General features: G+C 54.7%; 1 protein-coding gene across 4 annotated transcripts in view; it reads right to left on the bottom strand.

Moving 5' to 3' along the window:
- The window catches only part of LOC144762134 (cullin-9-like), a 518,599-nt gene that overhangs the window by 38,098 nt on the left and 461,750 nt on the right, over positions 1–18,751 (bottom strand). The gene's annotated exons all lie outside the window — the stretch shown is intronic.

The raw sequence follows: 18,751 nt of genomic DNA, 5'->3' as shown, positions 1-18,751 counted from the left end.
TGTTCAGCATCAAAGTATACAAGGCATAAGTGGCCTCGCAGAGAAGGATGACAGTCAGATCCTTCCGTGTGCACTGAACTCTGGTCATGTGGAACGTGTCTATTTAATGTCCACACCCCATCATTTTTCAATGGTCCGATGTGTCTGCCGTCTCGCTCGATACCAGGGTTCAGGACCCTGGTATCGAGCGAGACGGCAGACACATCGGACCATTGAAAAATGATGGGGTGTGGACATTATGCCTTGTATACTTTGATGCTGAACATACTCGGTGCAAGAGCATGACGAAGTTGTAGATATGTAAAAAATTGGGTCTTGGGCATGTCAAATTCGGTGCTGAGGGCCTGAAAGGATTTGAGGGTAGTTCCAGTAATAACATGGCAAAGTGACGAGATCCCAATGGAGTCCCAGCCACCAAACCCCGGCAGCAAGGCTAGTGCGGGGAGCTGTCCATTGTTCCAAAGTGGGGTTTCCGCTGTCAGCCGACCCCACCAGCCCATGCGGCGCAGCACCTGTCTCCAGATCGTGAAGACCACCTGAGTAACCTGCGGCAGTTTCTTCCGCCGCCCGGCCGAGTACAACAGTGTATGTAGCGTGGCATCCCCCATCAGAAAGTGTTCCAGGGCGTATGCTGGGTCACTGTGACCGCCGTACCACCACTCGTTCAGAACCAACAAATGGGAGGCCTGATAGTAGGACAGAATGTCTGATGTAGCGAGACCCCCACAGTACGTGGACAAGAAACAAGTCCGCAATGCCACTCTGGAAGCACCCCCCGCCCACAGAAAGCGACCCAGTACTGAATTCACTCGACGGAACCATTGCGGGTCGATCCTGTGTGGATGGTTCTGCAGTTGGTACAGGAGTCTAGGAAGGGCGACCATTTTAAAAATTGCGGACCTGCCATAGATATTGAGAGGCATACGAGACCAGGTTTTGACGTCCGATTGGACCTTGTCCCATACCGGCTGCACGTTGCGCTCCCATGCAATTGCGGCCGACTCAGACAGGAAGACTCCCAGATATTTTAGACCACCGACCGCCACCTGTAGAGCCGAAGCCCAAGAGAATGCTTCGGACTCTCCGTCCAGTACCCATAGGGTCGATTTGCGCGGGTTGAGGAAGAGTCCCGATACGTCTCCAAAGATACGCATTATTTCCAAGATTCGAGGGCCAGAGCGGTTAAGGTCGGTCATAAAGAAGAGGACATCGTCCGCGTATAGCGCGATCCTGTCCGAGAGTCCCGCCCCCCACACGAAGCCACGAAGCTGTGCATCGATGCGCACCCACGCGGCCAGCGGTTCCATGGCCAGTGCAAAGAGGTAAGGGGATAGGGGGCATCCCTGTCGGGTCCCCCGAGCAACCTGGAATCTCTCCGAAATAGCTCCTGAAATACGCACTGAGGCGGTGATGTCTGTGTATAACAGCCTGACATACGAGACAAATACCGGACCCAGGTTGAGGCGCGGCAAAAGGGCGAAGAGGTAAGTCCAGCTGACTGAGTCGAACGCCCTGTCAATGTCTGCCAGCAGTAGCGCCGCCCGTTCTCCAGTCGCTCCCACAGCTTCCACCGCCGCCTTCGCGCGTCTGATATTGTGTCTCGTCGCCCTACCCGGCATAAAGCCCGCCTGATCCGGGTGAACCAAGTCCGCTACATATGGGAGGAGGCGGTTCGCCAACGCTTTGGCCAATAATTTGGCTTCAAAGTTGATTAAAGATATGGGGCGATACGACTCGTGTCGGTCGGGAGGCCTGCCCGGCTTCTGGAAGACTACAATTGCAGCCTGATGCCAGTCCGCTGGCAAGCTACCACGTTCCCGCGCTGCCTCCAGCGCCCGCCTATAGTGCGGTCCCAGCTGCAGGTGGAATTTCTTGTAGAATTCACTGGGAAATCTGCTCGGTCCGGGCGCCTTACCAGTGTTGAGTTGTCCCAACGCATCACCCAGTTCCTCCGCCGTTAAGGGAAGGTCCAGGGCTGTCCTGGCTTCGTCCGATATCGCACGGGGGGGAAGGTCAGCAATGAACTTGTCAATCGCATCCGGCGGGAGACTGTCCCGAGGGGCATATTGCTCCGCATAGTAGCCAGCAAAGCTCGCCGCAAGGGTAGCAGGGTCCGTTATGGCAGTCCCCTCTCCGTCCGTGAGGCCCGGTAGAGTAATCGGCTGCAGAGTTTGTTGACACAACCTATGGAGCATGGTGCAGGACTTGTCGCCCCACTGGTAAATCCTGCTCCGTGTGGCCAGCCAAGCCTGTCTAGCCTCGTCCATTAAGACCGAGGCGTAGGATTGCTGCGCCTGCAGGAGCAGTCGTATCGCCACACCGTCACCGTCCCCCTGACACCGACCCTCCAACACCCCCACTCGAGCCGCAGCCGCGACCGTGGCCTCTTGGCGACTACGACGGGCAGCAGCACACCAAGCAATGTCAACGCCCCTCAGCGTGGGCTTCATGGCTTCCCAGACCGTCACTCCATCAACCCCGTCCGCCAGGTTCTCCTGCCAGTAGTGGGCAATCGCGCCGCGCATGTGTTTCGTATAATCTGCCTGCTGGAGATGCCACGAGGACATCCGCCACCGGAATGGCTGGCGCGTCTTGCGCAATGCAATCCGTAATACGACCGGGGAGTGGTCAGATAGCCCCCGATGCTGAATTGCGGCCTGCTTCACCCTGTTGAGAAAGGCTCCTGGTACAAACACGCAGTCCAGCCGGGAGAAGGAGCCATGCACAGCAGACACATACGTGTACTCACGCGTCTTGGCATGCAAGTGTCTCCAGGCATCCACCCAGCCCAACCCGTCAATCATCGCTTTTAACCGTGTAGGGGAGGTCGCCACCGCGGTCCCCTGCAACCTCCTTCGGTCCAGGCACACATCCACAACATCGTTCCAGTCGCCACCTATCACAGCCAAGGAGTCTGGGATCTCGGCCCACAATTCAAATAGGCGCTCTGCCAGGGACCATTGTAGAGGAGGGGGGGCATACACACTGCCAAACACCACTGGCTCCGTACCAACCATACCCTTAACAAACACATACCGACCCTGGGGATCGAGCCAGTGACGCTCGTGGGTATATGACAGCCGTCGATGAATAAGAATGGCCACCCCCCTCGAGCCCCTGGAAAACCCTGCATGAAATACCTGATGATATCCAAAGCGCTGCAAGCTCAGTGCCTTCGTCCCCAACATATGCGTCTCTTGTAATAGCATGACATCAGCTGAGTCCCTCTTACCCCAGCTCAATACCGCTCCACGTTTAATTTTGTCCAGCATCCCCCTTACATTCCAACTTAAGATTCGCATAGAACCACCAGCGAGTTCCTTCTTCGGGAGATCAACCATAGTCTCGATGGGAAAGTCTCTGAAAACCCCAGGACCCAGCCCAGGCACCCAGCACCATGTATGTCAATGCAGCAGAAATCACGTGCACCCCTTTCAAAACACCCCCCATCCCTTCCCACCAACACTGCCCCCCCAACTACCCAACGCCCGTTCCCCCCCCCCCACCCCTATACTTCATGAAACACTGAAGTACCTGTCGCGGCATGGGGAGCTTCGGGCCCAAAACAGAGTGCCCAAAGCCAACCATACCAATGGATCCCACTACACCCCCCAACTAACGGGACCTTCCCTCAGGGCCGCCCCCCTAACATGGGAGGACTAGGCCGCCCTATAGGTCAGTACCCCGAACCCCATTGTACCACGGTTGTCCCGGAACTCGAGTAGAGCGAGGCAGTCAGATAACGCCAGTATCGCTCCCCCCGAGCCGAGCCAAGTTCCAGGTCTCACCACACCAGATACCATCTGCTCGACCGCTGTGGCAGCCGCACCGGGCCCCCCGCAGAGTCCAATAACGGAGAAGGGTCAAGTAAGGAAGATAGAGTTCCCATGGTATTCAATTCACTTTCCCTGATTGATCAGTGTCGGGCTGTGTGCCATCTAGGGGGCCGCTCCCGGACCGGGAGCGTCTTCGTGACTGAGATTTCCTGTGTCTTTTACCCCTGATGACAGAGTCGCCCCTCTCCGGCGACGATCCACGCGATGATCCGGGGCCCAAGCCCGGCTGGGCGTTCGGTCGGAGCCTGGTCGTCTCGTCAGTCCACCCAAACACCGCCTCCGGGGTATCAAAAAAGTGGGTCTTGGATTGAAAGACGACTCGAAGGCAGGCCGGGTACAGCAGTGAATATTGGATCTTCAGACCTCGCAGTTTGGCCTTCGCATCTAGGAAGGAACGGCGCTGCTGCTGCACCTGCTTGGTATAGTCTGGGAAGATCATAATCTTGTGATTGTCAAACAGCAGAGTCTCTTTGACCCTCGCTTCCCGGAGTATAGTGTCTCTGTCGTGGAAGTCGAGGATTTTAGCTATGACCGGACGAGGCCGTTCTCCCACTGGCGGTTTCTGCATCAGGGCTCTATGGGCGCGCTCCACCACAAAGCAGCGCAACAGGACGTCCGTGGGAAGCCAGCTCTCCAGCCACCGTGTTAGGAACACATCCATGGGCCCTTTCTCGCAGTCCTCCGGAAAAGCCCACGAAACGCAGGTTATTCCTGCGCGCTCGCCCTTCTGCATCCTCGACGCGGAGCGCTAGCCCCTTTTGGATCCTGTCCATCTCTGCCACTTTTTTTTTCAGGGTGTCGACATCATCCTCCACTCCCGTGATCCTGGTCTCGGTCTCTGTGATGCGAGCAACGGCGTTGCGGAGGTCCTGTCGTAGTAGCATGACATCAGCTCCCACTGCGCCAATCTTGGCGTCTAGCATGTCCCTGGATTGTGTGATGGCGGCCATCAGGGCCGCGTTATCAGGTCCCGTGCCCTGGCCGCCCCCGGAGGCCCCGGACCCCCCGCTGGGTCCAGTAAATTTGTCGATCGGTCCTTGCTTGGTGGAACCAGTGCCGCCCCCGCCTCTGGTCATGGTCAGGGCGGGCCGCTCCGCGCCTATGGCAGACCTTCCACTTACTGCAGTTCAAAGATAGAGTCCAACCAGAGGGCCTAAGTCCACCGCAGCGGCCTCTTTAATTTTGACCTCCCTCGTTGGCAGGTCAGCTTCGCTGGGGAATGCAATTAGCCTTGGAAGTTGCAAGGGCTCCGGTGCCCAGGATATTGGTGCAGGCAGGCTCCGGAAGGGCTCAGTGTCTTGGGACTTCGGTGAAGCAACAGGGATGACTTCCTGGGCTCTCAACAACCTTGCCCTGGCGAGTTGCTCCCTCAGTGGGACCGATGTCCAACAAAACGGAGTACTGGGCAATGTGAATGGTGCCTGCAGATGTAGGGGGATGGCTCCTCCATTCCAAGGGAGATCTTTGCTGGTTGGCGAAGTGTTGGGTAGTCCTTTAAGGATTTGGGGAGAATGTTCAGCATTTTGGGAAGTCGTTCTCAGCAATTGTCGAGATGCAAGCAGCCTGGCAGAGTTTGGCGCAAATCTTTGGTGCAGGTCTTCTGTTCTCATGTTGTTAAGTGGTCTTTCTTCTGTTCCCAGTAGGTGTATCGGAATTCCTGGTGTCAGGGGCCACCTACATCCGGCATTCAGGGGCGTTAGGAGTACTGTAAGGCAGTAGCAAATGGGCTACTCACCCCGGGGCAATGACACCCCCTAGATGACAACTAGCACTCTAGAGCAGCCAGCAATCTGGGGGGCTAGTAAGGCTTCTGGGGCACCTCTAAGGGGCAATCTGGGTGCATGTTACAATACATCTGATGCTGGGAACAGCACAGATTTATTAAGACGAGCTGCTAGATACCAAGCACCATTATTTCCAGTGAAGCCATTATGTAGCTAGGTAACCCCTAATGACCAGTGCCCAGTCCATGTCTTCCTCATGGCTCCCAGAACACTTGCAATACTTAGCAATGGAACTAGGCATCACAGGGGCACATCTGCTCATGCAGGTGAGCCCTCACGTAATATAATACACCCTGCCGTAGGGCTCCAAAGCCTGCTGTAGGGGTGACTTACATATAGTGCATGCAGTGTAAGGGCATTGCATACAGGCAATAGGCAATGTCCTGTTTTTCAAATGATTTTACGCATCATGCAATGGCATTCCTCATGCAGTTCGTGTGTGGGTCTCTTTGCGTTATAGAAACCAACACCAACAGAAACCCACCTGCCTATATAAAAGGATTTGAATAGGCCCAAAAGAAAGGGTCACAATAATATACAGGAACAACTGGGGCTGACAAACAAATATGTTCAAAGAAATCTCAGGATTAAACTGATTAGCAAATTTGTTTTTATTTTATTATTGAGGAGGAGCTCCAGGACTTTTTCCCTGAGCAGATGTTGGTTTATGGGGAGAGTCTGTGCTTGAAAGGTGGTACGGTTGGAGCTGTGGAGGTACTCTCTAGACAGTAACAATGTTGTATGATGTTTAACACTCATTGGTCGGAGGGGACGTTGAGCCACGTAGGGAAACATTTTTGTAGATGCCCCCAACAGGTGTTGTGTGATCTGGGGGCAGAAGAAGTAAGTCAGGGCTTACTGGTGGTGGCAGCACCCTTGGGAGCGCCACCTTCGTCTCTACCTTTAGCATTATTGCCCCTGTAGCACCCTTTAAAGTAGCTTCCAGGGGAGGGTTGCAGCGCCTATTGTCACTCGAAAGCTGTGGCGATTTCAGGGGAGGTGGTCTTCGAGCCTCCACGATATGGTGTATGGCAAAAGGACCCACGATGTGCAGGCATCTGCTGGGCGCCCATAGCCTTTATTATCTACGCATCTTTATCATTTCCAGCTTTTGGTCAACCTGCGGCTCGAACAGGAGTTGCTCGCCAAATGACATGTTGATCAGGCTTTGCTGGACATTTGAAGATATGAAGTAAGCATGCCTACGAAGGAGCACACTGGAGTGTACGCCTCTGGCAGTGATGGTAGATGCGTCAAGGGCACAACGAATGGTTGTGTTAGAGATATGTTTTCCCTCAGATACCATCTCATGTCCTCTTCTTTTGTGCTCATATGGAAGATATTGGAGGAGCTCTTCCATTTTGTCGTAGTCGGTGCGCTGCAACCCTTGCCTGTGGCATCGATTCGCTTACTCCTTATCCGGTGGAGGGGTGTCACCGGTGCCCTGAGAGGTCGTCCGCTTGCGAGCAGTCTGTACTACCAAAGAGCCAAGGGGTAATTGTCCCTGAATGTAGATGGGGTTAGTAGGGGACACCTTGTTCTTTTTTTTTAATCCAACTGGAGAGTGATACCCCTGACTGAATGATGTCAGGGCCTGGACACACAATGTCCTTGAGCATAGCAAAATATTGGGTGGAGCGGTGGGTAGTGGAGAGGGTCTCAAAAAGGAAATCATCTTCTATGGGGTCAATGTGTACATCGACTTTGTGATTTGAGCAGCCCTGGGTACCAGCTCGTGGTAAGAAGTGGAGCCATCAGGAGGGGAAGGCTGGACTGGTTACAAGTCAGAATCGGTGTCCCCTTCAGGATCCACATCATGTGAATCTCCGGAGTCACAATGAGGGGTGTATCTTGAGTGTCCTCCCTGCCCCAGTGTTTCCCTGTATCCGAGTGCGGTGACCCCTGAGGTTTATATGAGAGGGGGTCAGGTGTTGAGTCAGGAGGGGATGGAGAATGCTGTGGTCTTGGTGGAGAATGGGGGCGGGGAGGGATGTTGTGATGGTGGCTCAATATCCAGCATAGGGTTGGTAGCCTTGTCTGACTTCTTCCTGTGTTTAGCTGGAAGATGGACGTTGAGGACTCAGATGGTATTTGGGGGCTTGTGGAGCTGTCACCAGTGGGTGGGTGAGAAACCCACCCATGTGGGGCTGTAGCACCAGATGCTGCTGCTGAGTATTAATCACGTCCTGGAGCTTCTAAAGGATCGGTTCGACTCATGTCAGCGCCAATAGGGCTTCAAAGCTGACCCCGGAGTCTTTGGGACTGGTGCCGACTTCGGTTACAATGCGGAGAGTATCAGCTCCGACAGTCTGGTTGGCGCAGACACTGGAGTAAATGGCACAAATTTGATGCTTTCTTTGGCACCAAGACAAAGCCACCCATTGCATACGACAGAGGTTCGGTGCTGACCATGGCTTAAAGGCAGGTATGGCCAGAGGCCGAGCTCTGTGGGCCCACAGTGGCTGGACATCCCTTTGCAAAGGGCTGCTCAACATGCGAGCAGTGTTGAGAGGTATGGGGAGCCGTACTCACAACCACTTGTGCCAGCGGAATATCCTCAATCCAGAGCTTGGGTCGGACCAGAAAACCTCATCAGCGGTCGAAGGATGAGTATGCTGTTCCCTCTCGATCTCCTGGTTGCCGAAACAATCTGGGGTGTTGTCTCCGCTCCTACGTGACATGGAGGCGAAGGGCCCTGGGGTTATGCAGAGTTTTTTTTCAAGTGGAAGGAACGCAGGCATCGCAGGCGGCCTCTGCTTGCTCGGGCGAAAGGCAGCGGTTGCAGGCCTGATGGAAACCAGTCCAGGGCTACTCTGCGTGGCAGCGAGGGCAATATTTGAAGGGCATCTGTTTCATCAGAGTCGTGCATTCTCAAGAAGCCGGAGGAGATGAGACGGGGAGGCCCGAAGGGCGAGACTCCGTGTGGGGAAGAAGGACGACCCAAAGAGTCTCTCGGAATGAGGGACTCTGACGTCGATCCGAGACGGTAGTAATAGGAACCCAGAGTGTTGATCCTGAGCCTACGTCCGAACCAAGTCCAGTAAGATTAGGAGGTGGGCCCACATCCAGCCAGTACCAACCCTAAGGTGAGGCAGCTGATCTGGAATCTATTTTTCAGATTCCTCCATCTTGTTTTGGAAGGAAATAGAGTCCTAGGGTCAGGGCTTTGCCCACTTCCCACAGGAAGTGGTCATATAGAGGGTGTAGACACTACAGGTAGGCAGCGCATTGGCTGCTACCTGTCACTCTCCTTAATTGAGTATTTAGGTGGCACCTCTCGAACCAAAAACTCAGATTGGACAGACCTAAAGCCGAAGAGGACACAGAAGAGCTGCCAACCCTAGAACAGATGACCTGTTGTGGACTTATGCAGTGTAGAAACAACAAGGGAACCCTTAAGGTAATCAAGGACCTGGGGTGATATTATATAAAACTAAAAGCAACAGTGGTCCTTAATTTATAAATAGGTGTGAGAAATGCAATTTATAGACAACAATCTGTACTATAAGCAAGGTGTCCAGCCGGACACTAATTTAATCAATGTAGATATATAAAAAGTGATGAGACGAACATTAATACAGTGGGATACAATCATGTATCCGATACATACAACACAACCAAGGAAACAAAATTACATAAATACAGGCAATTTTAGCAAGGGGAGGCGCTAGTAAAGTTCAGTGGTCATCTAGCTGACCTCATGTAGTATACACAGTGGATAATTCATTAATAATTACAGTGTTACCACACAACTGTCGACGGCGTTTCGATCCTACATAAAATATGGGATCATCATCAGGACTAAAATTAATTGCCAGAGCAAACAAACCTATAGAGAAGGGAGGCAAGAGAGCAAGGGACAAATTAAGTCCTCAGGTCTACAAGGTATTGCAATTCAATTAACCCATGCCGTACTTTTTTTTTTTTTAAACTTATTTTTATTGGCATTTCGTTATCATAGCAGTACAGACCATGTAAGTAGTCACAAATGCTAGAGAACTTTGGAGAAAAAAAAATTCAAAGAGAAAGGAAAGAAAAGCGCAAGCATGTGAATCAACATCATGGGGATCATTGGAGTGGGTCTGCAGAGGCTGTACAGCGGTGTTGCCAAGTAACTGGGGGGAAAGAACTCGGGGAAGGAGCATCTGGGCGTTTGCACGGGCATATCGAGAAGAAATGGGGGTAGGGCGTTAGAGGGGCCAAAGACTCACGTTTACAGTGAGCAGGGTTGCTAGAGGGAGGGAGTGTTATGTTAGATTGGGCCAAACGTCCCGGGAGCAGGGTAGAAGTGTGGGACTGCGGGTCGCCAACGTCCGGCACTAGTCATTGGTCAGGGGCTGCAGGCTCGCGGGGGGGGGGGGCCCTCGGGGTGGGTGTAGGCGTGGGCGTGGCCGGGTCATCATGGCGCGTCAGCTGTCGGAAGCGATGCAATAGCATGGCCCATTCCATAGAGATGGGGTGTTTACGGGCGCCTTTAGCTTCCTCCTCTCGCAGGGCGTCCTCTTCCGCCGCCGCCCATTTACATACTGCCCCTGTCCATGCTGCTGTGGGGGGGCCCTCTGATGATCGCCAGTGCATAGCTATACATCTTTTCGCTAGTAGTAACACTAGGGATACAAAGCGCTTGTGTGCCGGGAGCTGTTTCGGAATGTGGAAAATGCCCAACGCGCTGGATTCCCAGGTGTCTAGGGTTGTGAGGCCCGTGAGGTCTTTCAGTGTGCCGTGTACCATCCGCCATAGGGGGTGGAGGCCTGGGCAGCTCCAGAACAGGTGACGGTAATCTGCACCTGGGGAGTGGCAACTGGGGCAGAGGAATTGAGTAGTGGGGTAGAATTTCTGCGGCCGCGCCGGCGTCAGATACGCCCTGTGTAAGATGTAATATTGGATGTTTTTAAAACGGGCGTTCCTAGACGTACGTTTTGGGGATTCGAGCGCCTTGATCCATTCCGAGTCGTGTAACGGGCGCCCGATGTCCTCTTCCCAGGTGGTGCGCAAGGAAACTAGGGGAGCGTTCAAGAGTTCTCGAATCGCCTTATACAACCACATGACCAAATGGCGTCCTGCACCCATGTGCAGGATTGCGTGTATAACTGGATGCGCGTCTGGTTCGCCGGTCTGGAGGTTGTGGTAAGGACGGAAACATTTGAGGAGCTGGCGATATCGGAGGAATTGACCGGGGGGGGAGATCGAATTCGGCAACGAGTCGATCGAAAGATTTAATCCGACCCTCCTCAAAGAGCGATTCCATGTTCGTAATACCGCACCGCGTCCACTCGGCGAGCATGGGGGCTGGGCAGTATGAATCTGACCTGGGCCAGCCGATCAACGGGAGCAATGGGGCGTATGGGGTTGTCCTGGGAGACATCCGGTGGACCCGGAGCATACATTGACGCGCCGCTGTGACCTGTAGGGGATATGTGCGCCACGGTTTAGTGCCCGGAAGAAGAAGACGGGTGAGCTCCGGTGTCGGAATCCTACCCGTTGGGGTATTGGCCTCTTGTGTGTGCCGGTCCGCTGTCCAGTACGACAGCCATTGGAGCTGGGCCGCTAGAAAGTAGGACTCGAAGGATGGGGCTCCGAGGCCCCCCTGGGTGGTGGGAAGCTGAAGGGTCTTCAAGGCTACCCTGTGCCGGCCCGATCCCCAAATTAGGGTACCTAGGAGGGAATTGAGGTCCCGGAAGAAGGACCTGGGTGGGACCACCGGCAAGTTGGTAAAATGATAAAGGAGCCGGGGAAGCATTATCATTTTAGCCAGGGCAATGCGTCCTATCGGGGCCAGTGGGAGTCTGGTCCAGAAAGCAACTGTCGGTCGAAGGCCCGCGAGCGCCCTGCAGTGATTGCCCCCGAAGATGTCAGCGGGAGAATGGTAAAGTCGGATCCCTAGGTTTCGGGGGGCATCTGTGGACCACGATATCTTTTGCGTCCCCAGCCAGGTATCGCGGGGTGGCAGGTCCGGGTGAAAGGGATATACCGTGGATTTATCCCAATTCACTCGGAGGCCCGAGGCGTCCGCGAATTCGGTAAGCGCCATCCATATGGGGGTGAGGTCGGCCGTAATATCCCGGACGTAGATGAGGAGGTCATCCGCGTACATAGAGACGCTGTGCGTGACTTCCGCGAGTGGAATGCCCCAGTCCAGACCTCCTTGGCGTAACCTGATCGCTAGTGGCTCGACCGCAAGGGCGAAGAGGAGAGGCGAGAGGGGGCACCCCTGCCTCGTGCCTCGCCGGACCTCGAACGCCGCCGAGATGTGCCTCCCAATCCGGACCCGTGTGGACAGGTGGGTATAGAGGAGCCGCGTGTACGCCATAAGTACTGGGCCGATATTGAGGCGGTTGAGGACCGAGAAGAGGTATGGCCATTGGAGAGTGTCGAACGCCTTCTCTAGGTCCAGGATGAGGCAGGCGGAGCGAGGATATCTGTCCCGTACCTGGTCCTGAACATGGAAGACGCGGCGGATGTTCTGTGAGGTGTTTCTCCCCGGAACAAAGCCGCACTGGTCCGAGTGGACCAACGTGCGTATGACCTGGGCGTATCTATCTGCTAATACCTTCCCGAGGAGTTTACAGTCTGCAGACAGTAAAGTGATGGGGCGATACGAGCCCATAAGATGTGGGTCCCTGTGTGGTTTTAAAAAGGTCACGATTACCGATTCCCGTAGCGAGCGGGGTAACACACCCTGATCGAGGGCCGTCGCGAACACCTGTGTCGGGCGTGGGATCACCAAAGGGGAAAAGATCGAATAGTATTCTAGCGGGAAGCCGTCGAGACCCGGGGCTTTATTGCGAGATAGGGTCCGCAGCGCCTGAGTAATTTCTGAAGCCGCTATTTTGGCGTCGAGCGCGAGTTTGTCGGCATCCGAGATCGTGGGTAGTGGCAACGGGTCGAGGAAATGGGTGACAGACGACGGAGAGAGCGAGTTCGGGGCGCCGTACACCACGGTGTAATAGCGTTGGAACGCCAGAAGGATCTCTGCCTGGGAACGCACGAGCTCGCCCTCCGGGGTGACGATGTCCGTGATCGGTCTGGTTTCGGCGTCCTGTCGCGCCAGCCATGCGAGCATCGCACCCGTTTTGTCTCTGTCTCTATGGACTCTGGAGGCATAGGCCCTAAAATTACATTTCCTGAGATCCGCACAGGCAGCTTGGTAGGCTGACTTTGCTTCAGCCGTGCGCGCAGTGTGTTCCTCAGAGAGATCAGCTTGTTTAGTGAGTGTAGCTAGGCGCTGTTCCGTGGTTGTGAGTGCCTGTTCCAACGTGCGCCGGACCCCTGTGATTTGTTTAATGCATTCCCCCCGCGCCACTACTTTGAACTCATCCCACTCTATCAGTGTCGAAGAAGCCGTGTTCGTGATGTGTGTGAAGTAGTCCTGAATGCTGCGTGTGTGCGAGTCACGGAACACCTGATCAGTCAAACATTCCCTAGGTAGTCGCCAGGTAGGGACTGGTGGGTGTGGGGGGCGCCAGGTGAGTCGCAGTATGTGAGCGTCATGATCTGAGATGACCCGCCCCAGGTAGTCCGCAGAGACGACCGTAGGGAGGATCTGAGCTGAGCATAGAAACCTGTCAAGGCGGACCCGGAGGTTGTGAGGGATAGAGTGGAACGAATAGAGGCGGGCATGAGGATGTAGGTGTCGCCAAGCATCGGTGAGCGCCCAGTGCGTGGCCCAAGCGCGGAACAGCTCTGATTGTCGGGGGCTGGGGAGCGCGGAGGGGGAGGGTGCGAGTGGTCCAGGGAGGGGTCAAGCGTGCAGTTGTAATCGCCTCCCAAGATCCACGGAATAGCAGTGAATTGGGCCAGGACTCCCGTAAGGTGATCCCAGAACTTGTCTTGCTCAGCATTAGGGACGTATATGCTGCCCAGGAGGACCCCTTGGCCGTCTAAAAGCCCCTCCAGTAGAGCGTATCTGCCCTCCCTGTCCACCACCCGCTTGAGTTCTCGGAAGGGGGTGCCTGGCCTAACCCAGATTAAAGCGCCGCGCCCAAATGCCGAGTAGGTCGTGGCACAGAACGTCCCGCGCCATTTAGCCTGCAGTCTGCCCAATTCGGTGCTGTTAATGTGTGTCTCCTGTAGGAGGGCAATCCCAGCTGTCTTGCGCTTGATGTATGAGTAAACAGAATAGCGCTTACTAGGCGTGTGGAGGCCCCGTACATTGAGTGTGAGGACATTAACGTCCGATCGTGGAACTGCCATCTATCAGAGGTCGTGTAAACTGCTGAGAGCTCCCAGGAGGCCCGGGGAAATGTGAGGTTATATACCGTGTGCATGCCCGTGTATGCCCTGCTGCTGAGGGGTAGGGACAGGAACTGACAGGAGGGGAAACAGTGGTAACAGGGGGCGGGAAACAGTCCCAATACAGGGGATACATCACCGGGGGCGGCATATCCAAACTAGTGTCCCACTAGGGGAAGAATACAACAAGAAACTGCGGGCGTGGCAGCGCGTGTGTATGCGAGGCTGGGCGCTGATCGGGCTGTTGTAGAAGTGACATAAGTCGCGCGTGAGCCTACAAAGGAAAAGCGCTGAAGTAGAGTCAGATCATATTCGGTAAGCAAGGTGTTCATAAAGAGGATACAATCCAGTCACACATCACTCGGAGGTGCTAGGTCGTCCATCCAGGATAGCGTCCATCGTTTGCGTGATGACCAGGGGGGAGGAGGCCTGACCTATTCCTGACATTGTGCCATCGACGGACGACTGTCACGGTCTTTCTCCGGAGTGAAGAGGTGGGGCTGGCGTTCCAAGTCCGGAGCTAGGGGTGACGAGTGCAGTTCAATCACCGCTCTCAGGGCATCTCGTCGCTCTCGCATGATCTGCGTTAAATCAGGCGATCTCGAAGGGGATGATCCGTGGCTCTTGGAGGGGCTCGCTTGGGGGTGCTTCAAACCACGTCTCCTGGATCTCCGTGAGCAACTGTTCTGGTCACGTTGGGCTCCCGCCTTGGGTAGTAGTGGACAGTGGAGCTCAGCCCAATCTTGCGCTTCCTCGGCGGTGACGAAGAAGATGGCCTTACCCTTGTGTAGGACCTTGAGGCGGGCCGGGAACAGCAAGGAGTATTGGACATCGTTTGCGCAGAGGCGCCTCTTGACCTCGAGAAAGGTGGACCTCTGCTGCTGAACTCCTCGAGCATAGTCCGGGAACACCATGACATGCTGGTCCTCCACCTGTAAGGGGCCTGCCGCCCGGGCCGCGCGGAGCACCGCGTTGCGGTCACGGAAATGCAGGAACTTGGCTAACATGGGTCTAGGAGGGAAGCCTGGTCTTGGCTCCTGGGCGGGGACCCTGTGGGCTCGTTCAATGGAGAAGAACGCCGAGCGTTCCGCTTCGGGGGTGAAAGATCTGGTCCATGACTCCATATAGTTCAGGGGGTCTGAGTTCTCAATTCCCTCCGGAAGGCCCAGGACACGGATGTTACAGCATCTCGACCGCCCCTCCAAATCAACTGTGCGCTCTTCAAGGGCCGCCACGCGACGCAGGACCTCCTGCAGATCTGTCCCCTGCGCCCTTACTGCGGGTTGTAGGTCGGTCAGGATCTTCTCCCCCTCCGTCACTCTGTCCGCCAGTTTGCGCTGATCGTCGCGGACGAAGCTGATGTCCGTCGAGAGGGTGCCCAAACGTTCCTCCATCGATAGTCGGGACATCTCTATGGCCGCCAGCACCTGGTCCAGCTTTGCCGATAAGGTGGGGTCCGTTTGAGGCGCGTGGGTTTGCGACCAGGTCCGGGTGTGTGGCATATTCTCGGAGGCCGTTTCTGGGACGGCGGTCGCCTGTGTGCCCTTTGGTTTCCCCATGCCGACAGCAGATGGGGCGCTGTGAGTCAATGAGGGCAGGGAGAGGCGGGTTCTTCGAGGAGGGGCCCCTCGAGCACACCCACGCTAGGGGAGGATGCGTGGACACAGTAGGTGCAGGGTGGCCAAGGGCTAGCCTACCAGGCCTCAGGCTCTCGAGCGGTGAAGTGCTCGCACTTGAATGGTGGAGCAAGGGCGCAGGCTGAGGGGCCCCCCCGCTGGCTGTTCAGACCTTCCAGGTGTAAGGAGCAGGAGCGTGAGGGAGGCGCGCGGTGATCTGGGGCTCCAGAAGTACTGCCGGGAGCCCCTCAGACGCCGTCCCTCTCAGACGAGTATGGGCGCCATGTTAAGGTCAGGCACCGCCTGGGAACAGGCATCGGGTGGCCGTGGAGGGCGCCCCAGTCACGCAGGCAGTCTCCGCTTCGCGCCTACCTCCGTGACGGGCGTAGCGATGTTGGCCGGCTCCGCAGGCTGCCCGGGGCGGCCACCGAGGAGCGGGACGCAGCAGGGGTGAGTCCTCGGGGCGGCGGGGCGGGGCGGCTCCTGTTGTTGGGGGGGTAGTTGCAGCGATGGGACACAGCAGCGCCCAGCCCCCGCTGGTCTCGCCGCCTGATTCGGGAAATCCACCGGCGGTCACCCTGCTGCCAAGCTGAGGGAATCTCGGGGAGAGCAAAGTCACCGGGTCGTGGCCGCCATCTTGGGTCGCGGCGTGCGGCTCTGGCGGGAGCAAACACGGAGGAAATTCGCCCCTTTCAGCGTCGGCGGAGCCACTGTGGTCGGCGCCCCGGGGTACAGGGGTGCTCCGGTCAGCAGTTGTGCGTGAAGGGCCCACGGCGAACCTCGGGTCTAGAGATATTGTTAGCCCGATCGCGGAGCCTCAACAAAACACGGCCGCCATCGTGGCTTGCGTAGCCACGTCCCAACCCATGCCGTACTTAACGTGAAATCTTTCACTCGTGAGTGAAGAGCTCCAGCGTGACTCACTGACCAGTCTGAGTCACACTGGAGCACTTCACTCACGAGTGAAAGATTTCACGTTAAGTACGGCATGGGTTAATTGAATTGCAATACCTTGTAGACCTGAGGATTTAATTTGTCCCTTGCTCTCTTGCCTCCCTTCTCTATAGGTTTGTTTGTTCTGGCAATTAATTTTAGTCCTGATGATGATCCCATATTTTATGTAGGATCGAAACGCCGTCGACAGTTGTGTGGTAACACTGTAATTATTAATGAATTATCCACTGTGTATACTACATGAGGTCAGCTAGATGACCACTGAACTTTACTAGCGCCTCCCCTTGCTAAAATTGCCTGTATTTATGTAATTTTGTTTCCTTGGTTGTGTTGTATGTATCGGATACAGGATTGTATCCCACTGTATTAATGTTTGTCTCATCACTTTTTATATATCTACATTGATTAAATTAGTGTCCGGCTGGACACCTTGCTTATAGTACAGATTGTTGTCTATAAATTGCATTTCTCACCCCTATTTTTATAAATTAAGGACCACTGTTGCTTTTATATACTGCAGTGGACTTATGGCATGAAACCCTGCCTGTCTGCACCGAGTCTCGATAATTGTGGTGAACTGCCTCATCCTGCTGCTTTGCAAACAGCCCAAGAACTCACGTGGAGTAGAGGCGCTACTCCCCTGCAGCGGCAGGCACCAAAACAAAGAGCCCGCTCCACCAACTTGCAGCTCCCCAACCAGACCGACGCGGCAACCGACCAAGAAGAGATACCTGTGCTCTGGAAGGTCAGATCTGTCTTCCCACAGTGAAAGAAGTCACCATGACCTACCGGAGCCGTGCAGCACCAATGCCCGGGGTACCGGACACCCTGCAACAAACACCCACAGTGAAGAGTTCAGTCGGAACTGCAACTGTCCCAGAGCCGAGCAGCCATCGAGGTACATCGGCACCCCTGAGACCTATTCCGAGAGTGGCCCAGTAGTCCTGATTTTGCCCCTGCCAGCTGTTTGCCCCCGACTGCAAGAAACACACAGCCCAGCCAGCCTAACTGCACTGCACCCTCCTTGCCCGGTCACTGAAGAATCGGCTGTGCTCCCCTGTTCCAAAGCCCCTGCAACCCAAGCCTCTGTTTGGGAGCTCTCAGACTTGTCCCCAAGTCCCCAAGTCCCCCTATGCAGCCTGTTTCCAGATGGCCCTCCTCCTTCGTAGCGCACAAGATACCAACGTCACCAGCACCCTGTTCCCGACCGAATCAGGACAGCTCCCAAAGAATTACGGGTAGTACTTTGGACCTGGGTTTACTGAAACTCGAAACCCCGAAGGTGAACCCCTCAATCCGTTTGTATCTGGTTGTGAGATCTATATGCTTTTTCCTCCCATCGGATTGCATTGTGGTAAAAGCGCACAACTTGGAACTATTTTACCAACCTGTAAAATTTTATAACAAAAACAGTACTTACTTTTGAACGAAGTTCTTGGTTTGATAAAATATATAGGAAATGTTATTTTGCTAAATTGGTCTCAGAGTGTGTGTTTCATTTATTGCCTCTGTGAGTACAAGTGCTTTACACCAGCTTTTGATAAACCCAACTGCTCGCCCACACTACCACAAAAAGAGCATTAGTGTTATCTGTTTTGCCTCTGTCTACCAACTGGGGATTCAATTTGCTTTTTTACAGCGTTTTAGTACACTATATAAAAAGCCAGTTTCCTACACCTCGCCTTTGATCAACTGTCCTTACATACAACACTCTCCTTTCTTGGCTCCTGTCCCAGTTCCTAACGAAGGCCTAGCCTAGGGCTATATTGCAATACATACATTTTAAATGGCTGAACCATATCTGACTGGGACCCAGAATAGACTGATTACTCACTTTGAACTGGGCATGTTAAGTTCGGGTGCCTTCAACATCCAAGGAGGGCCGAGGTACGCTTGAGTCGAGCCTGCACCGGGCACGGTTTACCCTCAGTTGTGTCTGGTTTGACGGAAATGTTCCTCACCTGCCGTCCTAGTTTCCCTCAAATTTAACCTTACTCATGAACACATAAACCAGACCATACTAGACCCCTGCTAAATTGGAGGATGTGGGTGGGCAGAGAATGGAGTTCCTATTCATCGGAGCGGCGATGCTGGTGGCCAAACGAGACATATCTCACAATTCGAAGTCCCAGATTCCCCCTGCTGGTGGCACAGTGGAGGGGGAGGGAAGGACTGGTGTGCCCAATAGGATCGCCCCATCTATGAGGCCAGAGGTTGCCCACGCAAATACGAAAAGGTGTGGGGCAGGTGGTTGGCTTATTATGGACTGGGTGTGGTGATCAACTGATTGTTGTTGTGCTCTGTTCATATTGTGTTGAATAGAGGACGG

Source organism: Lissotriton helveticus, chromosome 6 (assembly GCF_964261635.1).
Source record: "Lissotriton helveticus chromosome 6, aLisHel1.1, whole genome shotgun sequence".
Classification (NCBI taxonomy): domain Eukaryota; kingdom Metazoa; phylum Chordata; class Amphibia; order Caudata; family Salamandridae; genus Lissotriton; species Lissotriton helveticus.
This window is presented reverse-complemented; position numbering and strand designations above follow the sequence as displayed.